This window comes from Balaenoptera borealis (assembly GCF_965194805.1).
Source record: "Balaenoptera borealis genome assembly, chromosome: 4".
Lineage (NCBI taxonomy): Eukaryota > Metazoa > Chordata > Mammalia > Artiodactyla > Balaenopteridae > Balaenoptera > Balaenoptera borealis.
In genome coordinates this window covers 67,153,982-67,181,435 of record NC_138861.1, presented here as the reverse complement: position 1 = coordinate 67,181,435, position 27,454 = coordinate 67,153,982, and the positions used below count along the sequence as shown (strand labels likewise).

The window sequence follows — 27,454 nt, the reverse complement described above, 5'->3', positions numbered from 1 at the left end:
TCACATACCTGCTGAATTTGAATCCCTGCAATGAGCATCCCCTGGTGCAAACCCAGGGTTGGAAACACATGTTCCAGAGAAATGTTTATAACTAAAATGGAGAGAAACCATGGCCTGAATTAGCCTTTCCAGAAATAGAAAAATAAATATATGCTTTTAGAAGACAAAATTTCGTTAAGAATCAGAAGTAGAAAATATAGTTACTCATTGTATTATTTTCTAAATTGTATTATATGCATTTCTCTTTTCTTGTTATAACATTAATATTTCATAAATTTTATTTATTTATTCATTTAATATTTTAAATTATTGAATATATACTAGGCACTTGTACACTGGAGATACAAAAGTTAAAGAAATTCTTCCTGCCTTCAAGGAATTCACAATCTGGTAAAAGGATCATTCAATGCCATTTATATAACCAAATATTAGTCTGTCGCATAATAGAGGCTGTTTAGTCACAGTCAAATATTCTAAATTCTAATGACATATCATTTGGGCATGCTTACTACATGTTTTCTTTATGAATCATAATAAGTCAGATCCATAAAACCTTAGAATATCATTATCTTCTTTCCAAACACCTATATAATATTTGAACATGAAATTTATGCTTGTACACTTCTGGTGAAAGAAAAAGAAAAACATTGCATTTGGAAGAATTTTGATCCTGAAAATGTGTTTCTGATAAGACATTATATCATCTCTGACATTTTATTCCTTCTTTTTAAGAGATGTTCAATTCTTGTCTTTTATTGTGTTTTTGTCCATATTTCCAGGCTTGAAGTGGTTAACTAAGATGCCCAGAATTTGATTTTCAGCTTAATGGGGAATTATGTTCATATCTGAGACTGAGTCAGTCAAATACAAATACAGGGAAGAAGGTGTTCTGGGGCTACATATGTGAAATAGCATTAATGAGCCAAAGAGTGGCCTAACCTTTGCAAAATATAAAGGACAAAGTCATAGAAAGTAAAAAAAAATTCATTTCAGGAAGAAAGCAAGTTTCTAATAAAGGCCTGAAGACCAAACTACTTTGGTATATGACATCATTAAAGGTAATTCACATGGATGAAAAATCACTTACTTCAAATTATTTTTGTAGCAGTTTGATGGCTATCCTCTTAACCTTTGGCTTCACAATGAGTATCTTTTCACCTTTAAAATAATTTTGAGCCAATCAGCACACATGCAGATAATAACATTTGAAAATTATGATAAGAATATTCCAGGGATCCTGGAGGTTTAATTGAGGAGTTCTGCCATTAAATTCCTATTACTGTGCAATGAGGCTTTACCAACCATCCAAAAGAAAATGAGTCATTTCAGGTAATGAAATAGTATATTCGATGGGTCTTATCAATATTAACATAATGAATTTTGAAAATAAACATTCAATTAGGTAGTCATCTAGAAAAAGCAAAATAGACTTTATTAACAGAGTGATATATATTTGAAGATTGCTCTTATATTTAAATTCCTAAAAACGTCGATCTATATAAGGGTTTAGCTTAATGACTAATAACTCAAATGGATTACAGAAAAGCAACTACAAAGCATTTCAAACATACCTGCAAGTATAAAACTTTTAATATTATCTTTCTATCTTCTTGAATCTGTGGTAGGCAAAAAGTGCATTTCCCTCAAAAAGTCCACATCCTAATTCTTGAACCCTAAGGATACCTTATGTAGCAAAACAGACTTTGAAAATGTTATTATTTGGTTGGCCAAAAAGTTCATTCGGTTAGTGAACACGTTCTTCAATAAAGTTCTTTATGAAAATGAAATATGTGGCTTTTATTTTTACTTAAAACTGAATGAACTTTTTGGCCAACCCAATACATTGATGATCTTGAGATGGGGAGATTATTCTGAACTATCTGGCTGGTCCTAATGTATTCACAAGTGTCCTTATTGGAAGAAAACAGGAGGATCAGAGAATGAGATGTGACAAGGGAACTAGAAGTGAGAGTGATGCGAGGCCACAAGCAAAGGAATGCAGGTAGCCTTCAGAAGCTAGAAAAGGAAGTAAATAGATTCTCTCCAGAGGGTCTAGAAAGGGTACAGCACTGCTGACCCATTTTAGACTACTGACCTCCACATCTGTAAGATAATACATTTGTGCTGTTTTAGGATACCATGTTTGTGGTAATTTATTGTAACAGCAATAAGAAACTAATACAGAATCAGATAAGCAGAATATATGTGTGTATGTGAATGTATACAAAAATATATATTTGTATACATGTATATAAAGACATTTGCCAGTGTGTATATACAGTTATATATAATAGTAAGTAATATATGTATTTTATATATTTTTGTATATGTAAATGAATCAGAAATATATATTTATATATTACTATACACACATAAAAATGTCCTTAAAACTTAAGATACTAATACAGTGAAAATATCTTATAATCTTTAAGTGTGTACAAATGGTAAGTTCTACTATATATTATGCTGAATTTTGTTTGAAAATTTTACTACTGTTTCCTATATGAAGGAGCAGGTTAGAAATCTAACATTACTTCTACTATGATACAGAATCCCACATTGAGATGTGAGAAACTCATGTCCTTCTATTGATAAAGAAAAAGAAATTTCTCCTCCTCTGATCTTTCCTTCTCGACATTGTAGGAACAGGCATTTCCTAAAGTCCAAGTCAGAGTGAACTTCCTAATTTTGCCTAGGGAATGTTTCAATGAATAGGATTGGGGAAAAGAGCTAGTCAGGGAAGCCAAGTTTTCAAATGGGGACAAAACGAAGGGCCTGAACAGTGAGTGAAAAGGAGTATGGAGTTAAGAAGCTATGGGATTTGAGTCTTCCTCCAAATTCTCAGCCATTCCCTTTGACCTGCTTAAAACTAATATTTTGAGCCATGCTTCTTTCTTCACAGAAGCTTCACTTCAGTAATTATATCCCTATTCTCAGTTTTTTTCTCACCTTTTTTGTGTCATCCTGCGCTACAACTAAAGCATTAGTTCTATTATTGCTTTAGTCATTTAGGTTGCTATAACAGAATAGACTGGCTGGCTTGTATACAACATTTACTTCTCATGGTTCTTGAGGCTGGGAAGTCCAAGATCAAAGGCACTGGCTGATTTGGCATCTAGTCAGAGTCTGCTTCCTGAGTCATTACAGCTGTTTTCTCAATGTGTCCTCACGTGGTGGAAGGGGCAAAGGAGCCCTCTGTAGTCTCTCTTATAAGGGCATTAATCCCGTTCCTGAAGACTCCACCCTCACGACCTAATCACCTCCCAAAGACTCTACCTCCAAACACATTGGGCATTCGGATTTAACATGTGAATTTTCAGAGAACACATTCAGTCTATAGCAATTATTCAATTGTGAGTCCTTCCCTAAGTAGCACATGATCATTTTCCCTTTCCCTACTTCCAACTTTCTTCAAAAATTGGAGTTATAAACTAAAGCATTTGAATTTTATATTGAAGGTCATAGTATGCTACTAAATGAGCCTAAATATGAGAATGAAATGTGGATCTGCATTCTGAAATATTCTACTTCTTAGAGAGGTTTGTATATACTGAAAAGGTCACAGAGAACATTCAGGGAGACCACTTAGGAAATAATTCTTGAAATCTGTATCAAAGATTTAGATATGACAGAGTAGTGGATATTGAACTTATTCACATCTCAGAAATGCTGAAGAAAAGAAAAAATTAACTTTCAATCTGCAATTTGAATCCAGTAAGTCTGTTTGAAAAATAATGGTAAAATAAAGACATTTTAACTAAAAAAAAAGCTAATAAAATTCATCAGTGGAAGATTTACACTATCAAAAATGCTAATGAAAAGTTTTCAAGCTGAAGGGAAGTGAAGAATATAAACAGACACTTGGAACTACACAAAGGAATAACAAAACACCGTAAGTGGGAAATATGTGAGTAAATATAAATTTTCTTTTATTTTAAATATTTATTTAAAAGAAAATTGACTAAAGGAAAATGATAACAATGAATTGTCATATTATAAAATATGAAGAAGTAAAGTGGATGACAATCAGGAACAAAGGAGAAGGATAGCATAAATGGAAAAATATTGTTTTAAATTCTCATGTTATAGATGAAGAAGTATGATATTAAGTCAAAGTAGACTGTGACAAATTAAGTATGCAAATTCTAATCCATGAAATGATCAAAAACAAAAATGTACAAAAAATATAAATAACTAAAAAAATTAAGTGCCTTTAATGTAAAAGAAGAAAAATGGAATAACAGATAATACCTGACTGATTCAAAAGGAAATAGGAAAAAGAAAAAGGAACAAAAACAGACTACATAAGTAAAAAAACGTATAGCAAGATGACAAACACAACCATATATTATATAAGGGTAAATGAAACAAAAAAACTCCAATTAAAATCAGAGATTGATGATTTGGATTTTTTATAAAAAGATGGATTTATAGAATTTTATGTAGAAAAAAAGCAGGTTATAGTTTAATAATTTTTCTGTGATAATGCACATACAGAACCCCATATTAAGATGCTACAAACTCAAATCATTTTTTAAGAGGAATATAAGAATTTTTCCTCTCCTGACCTCTCCTTCCTGACAGAGTATCAGTAGAAACTTCCAAAGTTTCCTGCTTCCCCATTTTACTTGTCCTGCATTGGGGTTGTTTCAACAGTAGGACCCTACTCCAGGACTAAGACCAATGTCTGTTTTGATAAGCTGGTGTCCTGTGTGACATTAGTTTCAATATAAAGACCCAAATAGGGGGCTTCCCTGGTGGCGCAGTGGTTAAGAATCTGCCTGCCAGTGCAGGGGACACGGATTCGAGCCCTGGTCTGGGAAGATCCAGCATGTCACAGAGCAACTAGGCCGGAGCACCACAGCTATTGAGCCTGCTCTCTAGAGCCTGTGAGCCACAACTACTGAAGCCCGAGCCCCTAGAGCCCATGCTCCACAACAAGAGAAGCCACCGCAATGAGAAGCCCACGCACTGCAAGTCCTGCTTGTTGCAACTAGAGAAAGCCCACACGAAGCAACCCAATGCAACCAAAAATAAATAAATAAATAAATTAAAAAAAAAAAAAAGACCTAGATAGGTTAAAAGTAAAAGGGTGAAAAACTGTTCCATGCAAACACTAATCAAGAGAAACCTTGAGTAGCTGTGTTAACAATAAACAAAAATAGACATCAAGACGAGAAAAAGGGAGGATATAATAATGGAGGATGTTTCAGTTTGTCAAAAATTCATTAGAACCATAATGCGTAGGCTCCTAATAACTGTCAATTCCCAAGAATGTAGTGCATTCAAGAGTTGCAGGAATAAAGACGCAGATGTAGAGAATGGACTTGAGGACATGGGGAGGGGGAGAGGTAAGCTGGGACGAAGTGAGAGAGTGGCATGGACTTACATGCTACCAAATGTAAAATAGATAGCTAGTGGGAAGCAGCTGCATAGCACAGGGAGGGGTGGCATAAGGAGGGTGGGAGGGAGACGAAAGAGGGAGGAGATGTGGGGGTATATGTATATGTATAGCTGACTCACTTTGTTATAAAGCAGAAACTAACACACCATTGTAAAGCAATTATACTCCAATAAAGATGTTAAAAAAATAAAAAATTAAAAAATAAATTAAAAATTAAAAAAAAAAGAGTTGCAGGATTTAACTAGGAACATTCAGTGTTCAGACAGAAACAGAATTTGAAGTATTTGATAACACATGTTCTGGTTAGAATACTATTTGATATTCTAAGTTGTAATATAAAACACCACTATGATTTTAGAAGGACATGTCTTGCAGCATTTGTGGCAACCCTTTTACAAGTTGGGGTTGACCTTCAAGTGCCTAGTAGAGTGTTCTTATAGCAGCATATGATGTCTCCAAAATCCTTTGCAGTGAATTATTAACTTTGGGTTAAACAGAGAGTGTCTTAATTTTCTATTATGCTTTATAGTACTACTTCTGCTAGATGCATACTCTATTTTATCTTTTAATGAGGATCTTACTTACTCCCTAAAGATATAAATTCAAATGAAGTGCTATAGGTAAAAAAGTGTTAGTAATATGATCCAGATGGTCTGACAATTCTATGTCTCAGTTTTCTATTTATGTGGTGAGACCTGAGCAGTAACATTATATTAATGCTCTAATTAAGGCTTATATTTAATCACTTAATTTGCCTATATTGGAAACATAATTTTGTTATTTTCTCTAGCTTTTTATCACTGCTGCACTAACTGTACCCAAAAAAGCAAACCTAACATCTTTATTGATCTATGTAATTAGCACTAAGATCATATTATAGAAAATCTTTCAGAAGTCAGGGTGCATTAGGCATAAAGAACTATTTTTATGTATTGCTATTTTAAGCAATTAGCGTCATGACCACTGTGATATTTCCCCACAGTATACCAAATATAAAGGTGGCACAAAGAATATATAACGTGTTTTGGAAGAGATTTAAATAGTTACAGGGTCTGTATATAATTTTCAAGAAATATTAAAAATTCAAATGGTACAGAGTGTGTAAAAAGTCCTCCCCGCCCACCTAAATGCCCTCTATTTTTTTTATTGGAGTATAGTTGCTTTAAAATATTGTGTTAGTTTATATTGTACAGCAAAGTGAATCAGCTATATGTATACATATATACCCTCTTTTTTGGATTTCCTTCTCATTTAGGTCACCACAGAGCACTGAGTAGAGTTCCCTGTGCTATACAGCTATTACAGATCCATGTCTGCAATGTTTAAGTAACAATGACGATGGCCATTTTTTCTTTCAGCTTTTGATAAAGAACCATGACATGTCCAATATATATGCCCTCAAGTGATTTAGAAAGCAATAACGTACAGCAATAATTAAAAGACCATAAAGTACAGCCTTCCAAACAAACAAGGGCCAGTCTTTTATTAGGGAGTTTTGTAAAGAGTTTAAAGGTCTTTGGATCATTATTGCAAATGCCAGTCCAGGTTGAATCAGCATGTAAATGAGATTGTGAATCTCTGTAGGATGTTCAGTGCACTGATGCCTATCACAGGCTTAAATATTAGAGAGTTTTAAATAGAAACTGATGAGCCTCACATATCACTGGAAGTAATTTCAAGCCCTTTGCAAAAATAAGATAAAACTTCATTTGAAGAAGTTATCAAGCAGCAGAGCATAGTTAAAACTCATTGGCCTGCTCAATCATAAGAAAGTAACAGGTTCTGTAATCCTATAAGAAGGATTTTTGCCTAATTCAAATGTTTTCAGATAGTTTCAAAGGCTCTAATGAAAGTGAAGCTCCATCTTATATAAGGTTATCCCTTCCATATATTTTCTTGATCCCTCAGTGTAATTTTAGAGGTCAAATCACCAACTTGGGAGGTTTCCATATAGTGAGAAAGGGATCCAATGGCTAGAGAAAGTGGCTATTTACATGGAGTTATTTCCACAGGTAAATGGGATTCCTTGGAAATTGTTTAAATTAGTAAAAATAAACCAGTAGGAAATTGGGGAGCAGTGATTAGGTTAGGTTGACTCTATCAAAAAAGCTATTTGATTATATGGCTGTCTTACAAATAATCTATTAATGTTAATAGTATATTAGAAAAATATGTAAAAGTCAAGAATATTTGCTCTATAAGTAAAAGTATTTAATGAACAGGTACCTACAGTTGAAAATGACAAAACTCAATTTTAGCTAATGTTAACTGAAAAGGGATTTATTTGAAATATAATGGAAATAATTGATGAGATACACAGATTCAAACACATCCATCTGCTATCTATAAATGGAAAAGTGAAGTTTTTCTACCTTAATTAGCAAATAAATTTTATTAAGCACTAGTCATATGTGGTGATGTATGTGGTTGTTTTTCAAGTGTTGTTTGTTTATTGGGTGTTTCAAGGTGAAGCTCCAGTGTTTTCATGTTATTTTTTTATTAACAATTACAAGTTAATCAATCTTTTACATTTCTGTGTGATGTAAAAAAAAAAAGCATTTGAAACTGTCTTTAAATTTATGTATTAACCTCTTTCTAGGAGCTCTGCATTTTAAGATAGTTCAACAAGAGAGTCAGAAATCTACACTCATTATTATTCATAACCTAATGAAAAATGAAAGAAAACTGAAGGAAATTTTAGCTAATTGAACACAAGAAAACAAGCTACATAGAGAAAAGAAAGATGCATTCTAGTAATTTTGCACTTAAGCGTAACATTGATAATCACTCTTTGATATCAATATAAATTGGTGCACTCTTTGATAGAAGAAACTATATGGCATTTAATTTTCTTAATTTCTACAGTGGTAGTAGCAGCTTAAGTCTTCACTCTTCCTCTAAATCAGTTATTTAAAACAGCCAACCATCAATTTGGCTTTGCTTTTAACTCTAAAGTTATTTGATTCAATACGAATTTACCCTGGAAACACATTTTTCACTCTGATTCTATTCCTCTAGATGTTCTTCTGAAAAAAAAAAAAATCATTTTCTTTATGAGACAAAAATGTGTTTTAGATCTAGTTTATGTCTCAATTTTTGAAAATTAATGAGAGAATTATAGATAAATGCAATCTAAATGTAAGCTGCAAAAAAGCAAATGGGTTTCTCTCTCTGTTAAAAGTTTTAAAACAAGTTTTCTTATCTTTTTCTCTCTCCTCCCTTCCTCCTTCTTTTCTCATTTCTTCTTGCTTATTTTTTCTTTATTCTTTCTTCCTTCCTGCAAGCCTAAACGATCTCTCTCCATCTTGACTAAATAGATGAAATTGATTATTTAGTTATTTCTCTAAAGAACAACATTTTTATATAGGTTAACCACAAAGTGTACTCAACTTATTCTAAAGACCTTAGTTTTATTTATTTATGTACGAAGATCCCTTAAAAGGAGACAAGACAAATTATTTGAGACAAAATTATTCGGTAAAAACTGATGTGCAAGTAAAATTGATTTTCAAAATTGGGAAATAATTTGTAGAGTTATTGATAAATAACTGAGAATTTGTTAGTGTAAGTTTGAGATCATGAGCTTAATGACAGGCAAACATCCATTGATTCTAACCAATCATTTGGGATTTTTACCAAATATTGATAAAGTAAAGATTTAGATTTCTGAATTATCTGGATTGTCTTGTCAAATAATGCAAGCATATAATTCCACACCTTTTACTCATTTAATGTTATCTGTTCTAAGGAAAGTTTATTCTACCTATGTTAACATACTTTTCTTAAATAAAGCATGTTGTTCTTTGTGAAACATAACAGAAGAATAGAAAATATGTCATCCATTTAAATTGGGAATATATTAAAATATTGATATATATCATTGGGTAATTCAGAGATCTGAAAGGATAGATGTTTTTAATTCAATTCAGTTCAAATATTTCAAGAGAAAGTATAGCTTTGGTGGCAAGCGTAGATTGCTAGATTATTGTTCCTTAATAACTATGACTTCAAACTTTTAAAAAAATTATCTGCAAATAAAACAAAATTTCACGACTGATTAACAAAGACTCACACTTCAGAGTACCTAAGACGCTCACAGTATCCATCAATAAATAATTTTGTATTACCATTGATCAAAAGCTCTTCATTGTGGCCAACTAGCTACTTACAAGGCTGCTAAGAAAAAATAGACAATTATTATTTAATTCCCTTTTTTAAGGTTTACCCTTCAAAATTTTGACTAACCACATAGAAGTCTTATCTAATGTATATTAATTTAGGCTAATTTATATTTTATATATTTATATATACAAATAAGTAAAATTATGTAGCTAAGGTAAGTAGCAAAGAGTGATTCCCTGTGAAATTCATACTGAAATTATTTAAAGCCCTTTCTAATTAAGCATGACTTTTGGTTGTAAAGTACTATTCAACCGCAACTTGTAATATATCATCAAAAGTAATTTGTCAGTCTCTACAATAAAACTACCTGCTTATGCAATTTGGCAAAAGCCCTTTCCAAGAAATAGTAGAAATCCTGAGCACTCACAAGATGGCAGTAGTGTAACATTAATGTTAATAATGTCTATTATTCATAAAAGAAAACAAACAAAACCTTGAGTCTCCAAATAGAGAAAATACCTTAAAACAGTAACCATGGGAGTCAGGTCTAAATATAGAAAATAATCAGAAAAGTAGATGAATTTGACATAAATATATTAAGCCTCAGGCAGGCAGCTTAAATGCAATGATTCTTCCTTGTACCAATTTATTTTTTGCTGATTTGTTTTTTCCTAAGGAGGTGATACAAAAGAAGGCTGCTCCTTATCCTTTCCTCTCTCATGTAAGCTGGTGGAAGAGAGTAATTTCCTGAATCTATTTTTCACAATTTAGTTTTACAATTCCAACAACCACAGTAAAACTCTATATGGAGCAAAAACATAAAAACATACTTTGTTTTCAAATTTTGATAGAATGTAAGAACAAGTGAAAGCACACAGCACAGTTGCTGGTGTCAGATAGACACATGTAGAAATAGTGGCTTCCTCACTTTTGGTGTGTTACTTAAATTCTCTAAGCCTTAGTTTCCACGGCCATAATATGGAAGTAATAGGACCTACCTTTCAGGACAACCTTAACAAATGACACATAGCTATTATTATTGTCGTAACGTAGCCATAACTCTTGATGTAAACTTCCAGAATATACTCAAATGATGCATTTTCTATCAGCTTCAAGAATTTTCAGCAAAGATGATTGTATTTCCATGTCCCTTTGTGGCAAAATTTACTGCATTGTTTCCCTGGGACGATCCCACTGTTTGTGTGATTACCATTCCTTCAATTTATTCCTTTATTCTATCTTAATTATTTGTCTAGTCTTGTAGATTCCAGTGTGTTGTTATTATAGAGCCTTCTCAGATTGCCTCTTAATCAGTTCTTTACTATTTATCTGCACTTATCTTTCCATTCCTGTTGACCGTTTTTTACTCTAAGCAACACTGTTGACTTCCTTTCTCTTTTTCCGTTACATTCAGTCAATCTTACAGTTTTTGAGAAAAAAAAATAAGCCTCTATTTTGTTGTCTGTTTTATTACCAAATTGTCCTAATTCACATATATGTCCGGATTGCTGCTAAATATTAAGGAAAGAAATTTGTGTACTCTTGTTCTGTTAGACATACGCATGTAAAATAGATAATGTATTGTGTAATTCTGGGCTTAGAAGTATAGTTTTCCATTTGGTTGTTGGATAAAATCCTAAATATGGTTTAATATCACTAATTGAAATATATTGATAACATATGCAAAATCACACATATAAAAATAATTCATCTCGAGGAATTATCATAAAATAAACACACCTGTGTAACCACTGCTAATGTCAAGAAATAAAAATATACCTCACAAGCATGTGTCATGCTTTATCCAATTATTAGACCTTCACTCCTCCCTAAAAGTAATCACTACTGATTTCTAAAGCCATAGATTTGTTTTGCCTGTTTTGGAACTTCATATGAATGGAATCATACATTTGATTAAGTTTTTATATTTGGCTCTTTTTAGTTAACATTATGTTAACATGTGTGATTCATCTTGACTTTTGTATAGCTATAGTCCATTCCATTCCATTGGTGTAAACCAGTGTGTTAAATGAAGAAACTAAAATATATGTACCCACTCTATGGAAATTTAGGTTGTTTCAAGTTTGGAGCTATTATGAATAATGCTGCTATGAACAGTTTTTTAATTACTTTTGAGAATTAGTGTGTGTTCACCTAGAGGTAAAATTCCTATATCCACAGCATATTGCATATGTTGAACTTTGTTAGTAAATGTAAGAATCTTCCAAAGTTGTAATATCAACTTATGTTCTCATAAGCAGTCTGTGAGAATTCAAATTGCCCCACAGATTGTCCATATTTTTAATTTTGGACATCCCAGTGACTATATAGTCTCATCTCAGTATGAGGTTTATTAGAACATTTTTTAAATAAAATGTTTCAAACATTTAGAAAATTGGGAAAAACTACACAGTTAACTCCCACATAGTCACCATACAGATTCTACAATTAGTATTTTACAGTATTGGCTTCAAAACATATTTATCCACCAATCAGTCCCTATAGCTATCCATCAACCAATCTTAAATTTTTATTGTGATTCAAGATAAGTTACAGACCTTAACATACAACCCCTAAACACTTTGGCATGCCTATCCAGAAACTAGAGTTTGTTATCTGTTTATTTTTGGGGGGAGAGAAAATAAAAGTAAATAAAATCCACAAATCTTAAATTTATCAATACTTGAGTTTTGACCAATGCAAGAACTGTGTAAGTTGCAATCCTATAAATATATAGAAGAGCACAGTCACTCCAGAAAGTTCCTTCATACCCCTTCCCAGTAATTCCCAGTCCTACATCTCCCACAAGAGGTATCTATTTGCCTGTGCTAGAATTTCAAATTAATGTAAAAATCTGTACTTATTTATGTATACAACTTGATGAGTTTGGGGATAAATATATACCATAAGAACATCACCACTATCAAGGCCATAAACATATTCTTCCCTTCTTATAGTTGTCTCCTACCCTCTTTATTATTATTATTTTTTTAATAGATCTTTACTGGAGTATAATTGCTTCACAATACTGTGTTAGTTTCTGTTGTACAATAAAGTGAATCAGCTATATGCATACATATATCCCTATATCCCCTCCCTCGTGAGTCTCCCTCCCACCCTCGCTATCCCACCCGTCTAGGTCGTCGCAAAGCAATATTATTATTATGTGTGTGTGGTAAGCACTTCTACCTTCTTAGCAAACTTTAAGTATACAACGCAGTTTTGTTACCTATAAGCACTATGCTGTATAGATTTCCGGAAGATGTTTATCTTCTATAACTGAATAACCAAATGATAACATGGCATATTGGAAATTGGCAGTTACTGTACTATTACTTTTTTTACCATACCGGATGGAGCATTGAACATGTTGTGGCTAAGTCTTATTTACCTTGGGATAAAAACATTTCTGTTGTCTATTTTTACCATATGCCTACAGTTTCCAGAAATGATAGCTTAATTAGGAATTGATACTAATAGATGTACACTGATCATCCTGATAAATAAGAAAATATTTTCTACTTGAACTATATTTTTGTTTTCCCACCATGGTATGTATTTATGCCATACCAATTTTTGAAAAATATGATGCTATAACTACTCTAGTTCATAATTATACTAAAAACTGATAGTTTCAGCCTTGCCCTCAAGTTACAAAAATAACTGGTAGAATAGTGAAAAGTGGGCTATTAGATAGAACAATTTGTAACCAAAAAACATATTTACTAAATCAAATTGTTTTTATTCTCAAATTATTAAAATAGGTACGTTTATATAGCTAGAGATTCATTTATCCATTGCTCTCAAACTTGATAATTGAGTTTAAAATGTCTATTTTTTAGGCTCTACCAAATGTCTAATTCAATGCTTTATGATAAATCACAAAGCACCTGTAAAATAAAATGTTATCCATAACTATTGCCATATTCTTTCTAAAATCTAATTCACATAAGACTGAATCAAATACAACCAGAGGCGCTGCACTGACATTAATTGGAAGGCAGGATGGTAGTGAGGCAACAGCTCTGAACTTAAAGTACACTCGATTTCGATTGCAGTACCAGTTCTCTAAATGTCTCTGTGTGTAGATTTGAGGAGCATCACTTAAACTCTCTGATCCTCCATCTTTCTGTTAAATGAAAGACCTCAAGTAAATACTTTCTACAGCCAATTAAAAATCTAAGCCATTATGAGTTAGCATTCTACATTTCTATAGGATTATTTTTCCATTTCTGGTTTTCAGAGCTCCAAAATGAATTTTTTATTCCCTATACTACAATAACAAAAGCAACCAAACATTGTTGATGTCTTTGTAAAATATTTAAGCTCAAACTTGAATAGCCTATTAATGTCTAAAACAAAACCACCATTTCCCCATTTAACAGAAATCCTGCTGTTAATGACCCTGTCCATAATTTACATCACCATTATCACAGACTCTGTCATATTAAACCTCATAAATCATCTCAAGTTTATTTCTCATTTTTAAGTTACCCTAAGTCCTGTTGATTCTTCATTCCATACAAATAGGTATTCTTTCCATGCCAGTTCTTTCTGACAACTCCCATATCTGCTCATGCTTCAAATACTGTATTATGTTGAATCAATCCCATCTCCAGCCATCTTCCAATCCACTCTGTGGATTGCCCAGCTAAATATCACTTCTGTAGTTTTAATTTTTTTCATAAAATCCCAAATCTGACATTTTCATTGTTCCTTCCTCAGCTTTCATTTTTTAGATATTGTGTAATCTTGAATAAAACACTCAAAGAAGTTTTCCTTTAATTTTTAATATACAGTAGATATTTAAAATATGCACAGCAGTAAAATAGTACACACATGTATGCAACATTTTACATTAGTTTATAATGCAAATTGCATCGTTTTTATTAATGTGTCATCCTTGGAAATTACCATAACCCCTGCTGGATTTACATTTAAGATGATTGCTTCATGATCACTTTCAGAGTGATCAACTCAGCAGGTTTTTAATAATCTACAAACTTTATAAAATCCACTTTCTACAGTTAAGTCTATTGCTTTTAGAATAAAAGGCCAACTAATATAAATGATTATTTTATTTCGAAAGAACTAGAGTGATTTTTTAACCTTAAAACTCATATTAATAACGTATGCTGAATGAGAACTATTTATTTCAACACATGTAAAAAAAATTAATCTTAATGTTATGTTAAAAATATCAAAGAAGAGTTATTCATTTTCTAAATGATGCACCAGAGCTCCATGTTCTGAATGTTCATAGGTATGAATAATTTAAGTGATGGGGATTTTAGATATAAATATATGTACCTACATTATACACATTATAAAGAGTTACATGTTTTTTTATGCCAATAATTTTTTTTTAAATTGATTTATTTATTTTTATTTTTGGCTGCATTGGGTCTTTGTTGCTGCATGCGGGCTTTCTCTAGTTGCGGCGAGCGGGGGCTACTCTTCGTTGCGGTGTGCGGGCTTCTCATTGCAGTGGCTTCTCTTGTTGCGGAGCACGGGCTCTAGGCGCATGAGCTTTAGTAGTTGCGGCTCGTGGGCTCAGTAGTTGTGGCTCACGGGCTCTGGAGCGCAGGCTCAGTAGCTGTGGCGCACAGGCTTAGTTGCTCCGCGGCATGTGGGATCTTCCCTAACCAGGGCTCGAACCCGTGTCCCCTGCATTGGCAGGCGGATCCTTAACCACTGCGCCACCAGGGAAGGCCCAGCCAATAATTTTTATTTGTAAAAATGACCATACTAATTTCTCAATATGTCACCCCAACAAAGTGATGGTATAGAAAACCCTAGCATTCTTTATCTATTTGCAAATTTTAAATTAATAGCTTCATATTTTAAAAGTACATGTTAACAAATACTTATTGAGAATCTACTATGTGCAGAATAATATGCTAGAAAACATTAGAGGTTGGCAATGTGTTTTTGCCACAAGAGTATAATATCCTTACAAAAATTACTTAAAATTGAAACCTTTATACCCATCTCTGCACCTCTAAATTTTTCTATAAATATTGAAAACAGAATTAATTATTCCAGTGATTTTTACAAAGATGAATACTTTCCAAAATATTTCTTTTAACCAGCAACTCTTTCTGTAATTTTATAGAAGTTTTATGTGCATTTCATATCTATGTCTTACACAGTTTGTCTATTGTCAGTGTAAATGATTGTCATTATTTTAGGATTTAAGTTATGTTTACTTGATTATATTTGAAACCAAAAAGGAACATTTGTTAGGTACTTGCCTATTTAATTATATTAAATTTTCAAAGCTTTGACTCATAAAAGACTCTTAATATTCTAGTCTTTACTCAACCATTTCAAAAACAAAACATTAACTATGGCAGTAGCTCATATTTTGAGGATCATGAGTAGTTAATTATAATTGCAGCATAAACTCATTTTGACAGAAACTTACTTTTTTCTTGCTTTTTTTTCACTACATAAAAAGGAGGCAGAAAAATTGCAAAACAGGTCTAGAATAGTGAAGAAATAAAACTGCAACACATGCAGGATCTTTTATGGAACAAATCTTGAATTTACAGAATAACAAGGGGTAGAAAGTAGAACGGACCAGATAAAAATTAGGGCTTTCTATTGAATTGTAGAATGTGTGGAATATATTTGAGTTTGTGGGGATAAACCCAAGTAAATTTGAAAGATCTTTCTCTTGTCTTTAATTTCCCAGGTGAAAGTTTCAAGGTTCTAAAAGCACAATGAAGGGAAATGTACTTTGGGAAGCACCAATGTGCTTTCCAACACTTTACGCAGTGCAATAGCAGCTGGACTTTATGTGCCAGAGAATAAGTTGTGGAGGGAAATAATAAATGTCGATCCTGTAGTGCTTGGGTTTCTGTTGCTTATGAATTTCTTGGCATTTAGTAGGCCCAAAGAGGCTGACAACTTTTTACTTCTCACTCATTTTGGTATTACATTGATACAGTGCTTTTTGTATTCAGAAAATACACACACATGCACAGTTTTAGGTGTACACATAAATTAACATTTATTTAGAACTAAAACAATTTTTCTTTTTCATTTGAGTTTGGTACTTCAATGGGTAAATACATTTATCCTTTTGAGAAAACGTTATGGGCAACATTTTCTGAAAACTTTTCTTGTTGAAAAATGTTGTTTTCTCTCATGAATTTAACCAGATACAAAAATCTAGGGTCACATTTGGTTTTCCTCAGATTTTATAAATATTTGTGTATTCTTTCTTACCTTTCAATATTGAAAATGAGGTGTCTATTAACATCTATTACTCAGTCCTTTTAGGTAAAAATAAGTTCTCTTTCTCTGAAAGTTTGTATCTAACTCACACAAATTCTTACTAACAGATATATGATTTTAAATATTATTTTTATTAAAAAATAAGGGCTTTAAAATAATTCTGTGGAAGCTATCTTTGAAACTGAATTTATTCCAAATTTAAAGTTTTGATTAATATTTTGTTGTTTCTGTTAGTAATCTTTTAGTAAAAATATACAACTTGACTAATTGTATGATTGCTCCCATTAACGTTTCTATTAATGTAACAAAATTAAGATTTTAGAATAATGATTACAATATTAATATATTCAAGAGAAATACAACACTAAAATGTAATTATGAAATGAAATATGAATTGATCACGTAATCTTTAAGAAGTTAGAATACAATTTCGAATAAGGTGAGCACTCTTTTTTCTTTAATTAATGTTTATTGAATGCCAAATGTTACTTTCCAAACACTGTTAAAACTCTGAGGCAATACAGCAAAACATAAAACAACGTTTCTTATCTCAGAATTTAACATCCAGTTGGGAAGAGATAAACAATGACCACTTTAACAACAACACCACCAACAAAAATATATTTTCAGATAAATAAACAATTGGGAGCAATCAATGTTTTTCTTGAAGTGGATTTTTATCACCTGTACATAAGCACAGGTGATATTTTGAAGTTATAATTTCTGACACAGTTGAAGTATAATGGAGATTTGCTGCATGGGCAATAAATAAAATATCCTTTAAATGAAAATAAAAACATATTTTATAGATAAAACAATAATATATTAGTTTTTTTCTTTTATTTCCTTTTATGTTTCACATGTTTTGAGCAAAAAAAATCTATTAGTTATTTTAGTTAAGAAAGAAACAGAACTAATGTAATTCCTTAAATTATAATCTCATGGCCCTTTGTGCCGTTTATCTACAAACAGCCTCCATAAGAATACACTCTGGTTGGATGTGTTAGTATGATTGCAATGTACAGAAGAAATTTGGGAAGACAGCTTAAAATCCAGGTGATATTAATTTCATTCAAATTTAGTTTCTAATACATGTTTTTAATAGCGTTGTGGGTTACTAAACATTGAGGATGATGGGATGGCTGAAATACCTCTGCCTATAATGATTTCATGACCTATATTTTTGACAAGGTGATGGATTAAAAACTTAAGTGCAATTATTCTCAATAAAAACCCAATAAATATAGGACAATTTTTGAGTCCACCTTTTATAAAATAACATTTGCATAAATAGATGCATTTTATTATGGTTTTCATTTAAAAATAAATGTAATGGCCATAATTTAAAGGTAATTATTTTGCAATTGTTAACCTCAATTATTAACTAGATAATAAAAGTTTATTTTACCAAATCTTATGAATTTACTTAATTTAATATCATGTCTATCACTGTCTAACTACATCTTGAATGTCATTTCCTTTGGACATGTTTGATATTTACTAAGATATAAAGAGTTTGGATCTGAGACTTGATCAGAAGGACATTGAGATTTTCCACTGCATCGCTGTTATCATCCAGATAGCAGTGACAAGAGCATGGCATCAACCACCTGCCTGCAGACAAAATGGGGCCAATTGGCAAATGTACAATATAGGCATTTTAAAGTTCATTAGCAAAGAGCTGGCAAGCAGCAGCAATTTTCCCTGATAAAAATCCCTTGATCTTTTTAGAGGAAATGTCTTTTAATTGTATGTAGGAGTTCAAATGGACCACAAACCACTATAGCATATCAAGTCTCTATACAATCTTGCTACAGTTTAAGTGTAGCATTTTCATTACTTCTAATTTAGTTAATTACACTTTACCTACCTAAATTCCCATGGCTGTTTTCATTGGATGCAGCAGTTAATTGCCTTGTTCCAAAGAGACATTATTGTGAGCTATTAAACTACTACTGTTCTTAGTTTCATAATGGTTGCTTCCATTCTTATTTTGAATGGATTCCTGTGTCAGGGTCTTAGAAGCCATTAAAGAGAATAGAATATGTATGTTCTAATTCAGTCTAAAATTTTTAATGTGTGAATTATGATGTGTACTATTTCTTGAAATGTTTTATCAATTATCATATTTTTTGTACTAATGTGCTGTAAATTAAATTTCTATATTTTCTCTTAATTTAGAATGCAAGTGTATGGTATATATGTGTATGCACAAATTACTTTAATAAATAAGCAAGGAATTACATAAAAATGTAAGTTCATTAATAGATTATAATATTGAAATTAAGCAGAATGTATAGCAATTATAATCTGACACAGGTTGTATTTATTACATGGCAATGGTAATTAAGCATAAATAGGATACATTTCATGTAAATGATGATAATTTCACTTTTAAATAAATTTAGAAACAAAGTATATTTGGGGAGGCATGTATAGAAGAGAAAAATTGAACCATTAAAAAAAAAATCAGTTCTAAGATCATGCTTAAGACCCCTTAACTCATGCTGATGTAGACAAATGGTCTTCTCCACCCTTTTAGGATCTAGTGTGTAGGAACATAGGAACAGGGAGTGCCTAAATTTTGGAAGTCTTGATGACAAATTGATACTCTGCCTCCTTCTCCACAGCTCCTAGCCATAACAGAGAGGAGCATCAGCAATTGCTTCCCTTACCACCAATGACTACGCACTATTTAGTGGGTGCCTGGGACTCAGGTTTCTAATAACACAGTCAAAAAAAGGGGGGGAGAAGATGACAACTTCAGAAATTAAGAAGATACTATTTTGTTTGGGTTTCTAGCAGCTGCCTTAGTGGGTCTCCCCATACCAGGATAGTAGTGCATTCTTTGCTGTCTCAACTCTAAATGTCATTTTCAACGTCAGCTCCTATGACAAATTTAATAACAATCATTTTTCCTTCCATAGCAGCTCTTTCTCCTATCATATTTTTGCTAATTAATTTCAAATTAATATGGAAACTTTTATCAAAGCATTCAGACAATTAGACATCTCTCTCCCTCCAACCTTCTCTACTACTACTTTTATGAAACCATAAGATCCCCTTTGATCCTCCAAGCAGGAAGTGATCATTGTTTTCTCTGACTCCATTGTTGTTTACTTGTATGTTTCATAACATTTGCCAATTTTCTGTCTTGTAAGATTTGTGCAAAAATCTCTCTCTTCCTAGATTGTAAACTGTCACAAGCCAAATACTTCTTCATTTCCTTTCTCCTAATTGTCACTGAATCATGTTAATAAATGGATGATTGAATATCTTTTTCAAATATATTTAAGAGATGATTTAACCACATGCTTCATCCAAACCACCGGCTAATTCTAACACTGGTATTGGCAGTAGGCTGGTTTGTGAAAAGTATGAAACCCTATATGACTATCATCTTTTGGAAATCAAGTTTATCTTCCCAGATAATACTGGAATCAGCAATTATCAACATTTTGCAATGTAAAGAAGTTTACTCAAAAAGTGTTATTTTATTAACAGTTTTGTTGGGTAAGTGGGGACAGGTTTGTAGCCAAAATAATTTTTGTTAAGACCCAAACTGATAAGTCATTTCAAACCTAACTTTTCCCTAGGTTACTCTGGGATGAATTGTTCTGTTATGTCCCCCTGGGCTAGCCTAGGTTAGAATCCTGGGAAACTGACTCTGAGACGGAGACTATTTTTCAGGAAATATACTAGGAGTGTTTTCTTAAAAAGAGAAAAAACTGGGCAAAAAGAGAAATTGAACTGCAATTCAGCTCCAACAAAGGGCTCAGCTGATCCAACATCCTACTTGAACCGGAATGTCGCTGTAGACTTGTCCTGAACTGAAGCAAGGAGAAAGAGATTTTGTACTCCTGGTTAGGTTGTCACCAAGAAAGGCACAGCCTTAAGTGAAGGAGCTCTTTTCAGTGGGAAGCAGTAACCCACGAAAAACTCAGCAGCCAAACCTCTTGGCAGCTGAGGAAAACAGTGCCTAAGGCAGCGAATTGAGGCACACCACAGTATCTACTACATGGGTTCCTCCCCACACACATAAATCCACCTCCTGTCTCCAGCCTTCACACCTTCCAGATTTTTGAAATCTGGGTTTACCTGCCTCTCCATCAATTTCACAGGGGGAAAAAAATAAATCGTCTTTTTGTGTTTCATCACACCAATTCTCACCATGCTGTTCAAGTTGGGAATGGCTTTTATGAAGATGATAACACTTTATAAAACTTCTTTTGTCTAATAACAACCTTGGGTGTGGTGCAGATTATAACTAATAGATTATATTTTTTCTTTAAATATAGAAAATTCTTCACAAACTAAAATTTCATTCATTTAAAAACTCTACTAAGCACAATTTATTCCTTTGGATATACATAACAAACTAACTTAGAAAGATAAAGAATGAATCTTAAACTTGTACTCTTTTTTTGCATTTCATTGAGGGAAAGGAGACGGTATTTGAAGATGGTCTCTGGGATGGCAGTGAGACTCAGGAAGGTAGGAGTCAATGACTTTTGTATGAGTGACAAAGCCAAAATAATGAATAACAGAAGCTCATTTGTGTGAAAATTATTTTCCTGAATGCCTAAATATTTATTTAGTCCTAAATTAGTTTTTGGCAAATTGAAATTGTACAGGAAAATTTTATATTGAACTAGATAATGACTCCCAGTACCAAGCTTGTTCAGACAGTATACATATTTAGCATTTCTACATGGAAGCAGTAAACTAAAGGATGTCACAGATGATTGCCTTTCACAAAATACCAGGTAAAGATGGGTCCAAAGATATCAAAACACAAATTTAGGCAGTAGCTTGTCTACATAAGTATCCTACTAAGGTCATACTTTGAAATAAGTAATGTCTTTAGTGGGGAGTTAGAGAAGATTCCAATTTGTCAATTCAAAGGGCTGAACTAAACCACTTCTTGAGAGAAATTTATTCTTGGTTACCTGCACTGTTTCTGCCCATTTCTGTTTTCAAATTTGGTGTATGTGTGTGTTTCCCCAACTCGGGGGCTGATTTAATCCTGAATATTTTAATGTACTACTCAGCACAAATGTGTAATAAGAGGTCTCTTAATTAGGCCGATCTTACTCTTCTGTGGATATACTCAACCTTGCTTTTTCTTTGTGAGACATGGCCTTTTGCTTTCCTATTCCTTGATATCACATTGAACACCCAAGAGTAAATGTTTAGTCCCAACCATCTGGCTCTTATTGCTTAACAAGTAACAAACCACACTTTCCCTTTGATTCTCATTTAAGGTTAGAAATATTTAAAATTTTTGCATATATAGCAATTAATAGATCATGTTTCAGCTCTTGTCACAATAATATAAATTGCAACAATAAAATACATTCTGAATTTACTTAAAAGTATTACTTATATTTACAGTTCTATATTGGCTCATGTTATAAAATGTATTCCACAACTTCAGAGACAGGGCTAAAGAGAACTATTTTGATTTATGTCTCTGTGTGTGTATGTATGTGTGAATAGGGTAGCAACTCTTTTCACTATTAAATTTCAAAACTATTATATATAGCTATGATTTCCAGGACCCAAACAGTGTTTACTCACTTAAGAAATAATTTATTATTAGATATATGTTATCTTGATTCACTTTTTTAACCATCTTAGTATAACCTGGGCATCAAAAGACCTTATAAGCATTTAGGGCAAACAAGATTTCATTAATATCACTATCCTAATTTTGTTTTCCCATTTTTTCATAGGATCAAATCTTGTCCTCCAAAAAATATGTATTCATCTGTACATATTTCACCATAAAAAGAGTATTTGTTGCAAACCCCAGAGGGGTCTTAAGTTGCACCTATAAACTCATCTGCTCTGCCATTAATTGTTTCCTTTCAAACAGTTCCACCATTGCTGCATTCTGTACCTTTGGATGAGATTCTAGTCCCCTGATCTGTCTCTTAGCACTACTACTCTTGATGGTCTTTGTTGAGTGACACAGCAGCTGGTGGGTCCTGCCCTGAAATGGTGTATGAATAATTTGAGGGGTAAATTTCAAATGATTTACTACAGTCATACTATTAAAATTCATGATATTTGAGGCTTCCCACGTACTCTGAAATGCAAACACTTCTTTCAGAGTTAAACTCACTGGCAGTTGTGAAGGTGATTGAGGTAGTGTTTCAATAGCAAGATTGTTTGTGTATTGAAGTGTTGAGTTTATTGAGATAATTATTTTAGTTCTCTCTCTCTCTCTCTCTCTCTCTCTCTCTCTATCAAAGCAGGGGAAGCAGAATTTCTATTGAAAAATTTTTCATATTGGGTACCTCTAGAAAACATTCTTTTGTTCTAGAGAAAAACAATAACACTTGACTTCCTTATACATTATTTCAGTTTAGTATTATATATTTTATTTTTGAATTGTGTGGCTGAGAACTGGTGTATCTTTCCAATATTTAGAGCTGCTTAAGGTTTTCTGATTAACCCTAACTTCTTTCTAATTCTGAATATGCTGTACCCCTCCATGTCTTTATGCATTTGTAAACTTTTGTGTGTGTGTGCCTGTATGTATGTGTATGTGTATCTTAATATATTGAGTAAATCTAAACAGAGAAATGTGTAGAAACACAATAAAAGGGAAAAAAAAGGTAATCACATAATTACAAAAGGCTATTATTATAGCTATATATAGTGTTATAATACTTGTTATATTATAAAACAAGAAAGGTGAATATATCAGATTAACACTGTTTTCCTGCAGATCTATCTTTTCTGAGGAGAACTAAGTGTAGAGAAAATATGATCAAGTTAAAAGGCAAGTTTTGAATGGATCATTAGAAGGTGATGAAATGTTTCACTTTTAAAAATGAAAATAAAAATGTATAAGGCAGTGTTTGGCTTTTAATTCCACCTCAGCCTAAATCTGCTCACGTACAAACCTGGCTTGTTGATTGAGTTGTTTCATTAACAATATGAAATGAGACACATGAAACACTTGGGAAAACAGTGAGATTTAGAAGCAAAGAGTAAATTCAAAGAGATGATTTGAAGGTTATGTAGTAAAAGTTCAGTTTCTCCAACTAATTAGGGCTGCTGGGACTATTATATGTTTATATATTTAGTTTCTAGGTTAAATTAAGTTTAGCGGCTTATTCTTTAACCAAATGAAAAATAAAGTTAATAAATATTTTACAATTATTTTCTCTTGGTAATCTGTCACCATTTATTATTTCCTTTTTCCTTTCTTTTATTGGCAAACAGAAAAACAGTGGTTAAAATTAATTTGAACTATTTAATTTGCATATTTTAAATTTCCATTTTTAGAAGTTTATTTAATAAATTTTAATATGATATATCACTTAAATGCTGACTATACTTTTATGATTAAAATCTAATTAAATTAAATTACCAGCCATAAATTCTTTGACATTCAAAAGTCTTTGATCAAGAAAAATAAGTTGTAAAAGAACTAAATGCAATATTGTTTTACCTAATAATTTTATATCCAGAGTTGACACCCTAACAGAATTACTGCACTGGTTACGATCAGTGAAAGTTATTTTGATTCCACCACATGTCTATGTTACTTTTATGGGAATTGTACTTTCCCAATTTCTAAGTCACTCTATTTCTTTTGTTTTTTAACACTTTTAATTGTGTCAATGAATAGGCATACAAAAAAGGAAATAAAACATAAATATGCAGGTTAAATTACATTACACTTTACATGAGTGTAAAGTTGTTACACTTATGTAACAACTTCTTGGGTTACGATATGAAATATTATCAGAACTCCAGATTTTTTCCACTGTCCCTGACAGATCTCAAAACCCACTTTACCTGACAGAGATAATCATTGCTGCCTTTTTGGTAATCATTTCCTTCAGCCACCTAAATATATATTCTTATAAAATGTTGCTTTGGTTTTGCCTATTTGAAACCACCAACTCCAAATGTTGGTAAGGATATGGACCAACAGGATTTCTCAACCATTGCTGGTGGGAATTCAAATGGTACAGATACTTTGAAAGACAGTTTGGCGATTTCTTACAAAACTAAACAAAGTATTACCATATGATTCAGCAATTGTACTACTTGGTATTTACCCAAAGGAGTTGAAAACTTAGGTCCACTCAAAAGCCTGCACGTGGATGTTTACAGTAGCCTTATTCATAATTGCTGAAACTTGGAAGCAACCAAAATGTCTTCTAGTACATGAGCTGATAAACTGTGGTATATCAAGACAATATTATACAGCACTAAAAAGAAATGAGCTATCAATCCATGAAAAGATATGGAGAAATCAAATGCATATTACTAAGTGAAAGAAGCCAATTTGAAAGGCTACAAACTGTATGATTCCAAACCTATGACATTCTGGAAAAGATACAGTTATGGTGACAATGAAAAGATCAGTCACTGATAAGGGTGCAGGTGAAGAGAGAGATGGATAGGCAGACCATGGAAGATTTTAAGGCAGTAAAGATACTCTGTATGATATTTTAATTATGATATGTCATTATACATTTGTCCAAATCCATAGAATGTACAACACCAAGAGTGAACCCTAAGGTAAACTATGGACTTTGGATGACTATGATGTGTCAATGTAGGCTCATCCTTGGTAAAAAAAAAAAAAAAAAATTCTGGTAAGTGATGTTGATAATGGGGGAGGCAAGGCATGTGTGAGGGCAGAGAGTAAATGGGAAATCTTTGTAACGTCCTCCCAATTTGGCTATGAATCTGAAACTGCTCCTGAAAAATAAAGTCTTTAAAAAAATACATTGTTAGACAAAATATAATTTATGATCTTTATTGTAGTGTATATTGAGGATTAATTTGGAAAAATAATATAGTCATGAGCAAAAATAAATGAGGAAATGTAGTTACTCAGATATATAAATTCTAAAATCACTAAAACAAAGACAGGATATAAATGAAAATATTCATTTATTTCTGGAGTTATCTAGACAACAATCTGCTAAAAGAGTTGAGGATTCTTAAGTAACCCAGAGCATCTATTTTATAAATTAATCTTCAAACAATTTATTTCACTCATGTTGAACAAAATGATAAAATTTAAGCAACTGGATCCTGTTTTCTAAACAAACAATTCAGTCATTTTTATTTTAGAAATTTAGCTCATACTGTCACTATAAATTTATCAGTGAAATCAGAGGTACTTTCATGTAGTTAAAATATGCTCATCATGATTTGTATAAATGTTTGCTGCTTTGAATATTTATTGTTGATGTAGTACAGAAAGAACTCTTGTAAGGACCAAAGATAATGCAGTCTCAAGGGAAAAGCACACCATTAGCAGAAAAACATTTGTCTTAAATTTACAAGGTATTTAATGTATTTTTTAAAGTCCATTGCTAGTTTAAGTTCACTTGCATTTTAAAAAACTAGATTAGAAATATATCAATCCATTGAATTTAAATCAATTAATTTTGCATCTGATAATTTTTTTAAATGGATTATTTTTTGCCTACAGGGATGATCCTAGAATTTCAAAATCTTTCCTTTAATTTTCTTAAATCGTATTAATTAAAAATGAAAGGAGGCATTCTCCCAAGTTCTTATTTGTTAAATTATACTCCAAAAGGCATCAGTTTTACTACTCTATATTAAATAATTGTATTTACCTTGTTTTGAAAGTATCTATTATTATTAATGAAATATTATATAAAGTCTTATTTTAACTGCATGACTATGGAGCCACAGTGTAATGCTAATTTAGGCATCAAATACATGTTTTTAAAATGCATAGAATTCTGTATTTAAAATAAATATTTTATTTAATAGAAACTTTATAGGAGCAGATGAAGTCTTTCATAGTACCAGGTGAAGGCTTAATAAATCCTTTCAATTATTTATTATCTTAATCTCTTTAACTTTGGAAGAGCAATGTAAATTGATAGGTATTTTGCTGGTTGCAGAGGGAAAAAGTATAGATACGTTTAAGAATGCATCTATAATGTTTGTCCCAAAACATTAATCAGGGTTATTATACTACTAAATATATATGTGACACACTTGTTAGAAATTCAGAAAGTTACTTTGCCATTGGTATTTTTATTGAATTGCTTGTGCTACTTCTTGAAATTGCCAAGCCTTGAGCTTTCTGGGGTCTATTTTTACATGTTGCCTTTGCCACCTAAATCAGCCTAGATTCCTTATAATTCATTTTTATGATACTATTTTAATCATCCTCAAATTCTCACTGATTTTTGACCTTCTAATTCTTACGCCTGGTTAATTCTTAATCCGTTTCCCCTTTTACCACTCCCAGACTGACAGGTGGCTTCAGGTAAAGGTGTTTAACTCTGACTTCTGAAAACAAACTCATCATTATTATTTCCAACCACTATTAAGCACTCAGTGTCACTCACAAATCATTTTACTTAATGCCAACTCAACTCTCTTATATAATTTCCATAGTACCCATTCTAAAATAGCCCCTTTCACCTAAAGCCTGTATCTCACTCTCACCTTTTCACATTTTCAGACTGATGTTGTCATGTAGTTAAAAACAAGGAAGGAAACAACAAAAAATTTACGAGGCAGGATTCCTCTAAATGTCCCTCTTCTCCTCCTCTTAAGTGTGTCATCTAGATTAGCATTGTTCTCTGCTGCCTCCAAAGAGAAGAGAGACGCTCATAATTTAGCCTAAAGTGATTATAAAAGCTTCCATAGGAACATAGTACT

At 32.2% G+C, this 27,454-nt stretch overlaps 1 protein-coding gene across 1 annotated transcript in view; it reads right to left on the bottom strand.

The window, feature by feature from the left end:
- LOC309627938 (uncharacterized protein) overlaps positions 1–27,454 on the bottom strand; it is a 279,828-nt gene that overhangs the window by 108,226 nt on the left and 144,148 nt on the right. The window lies entirely within an intron of this gene.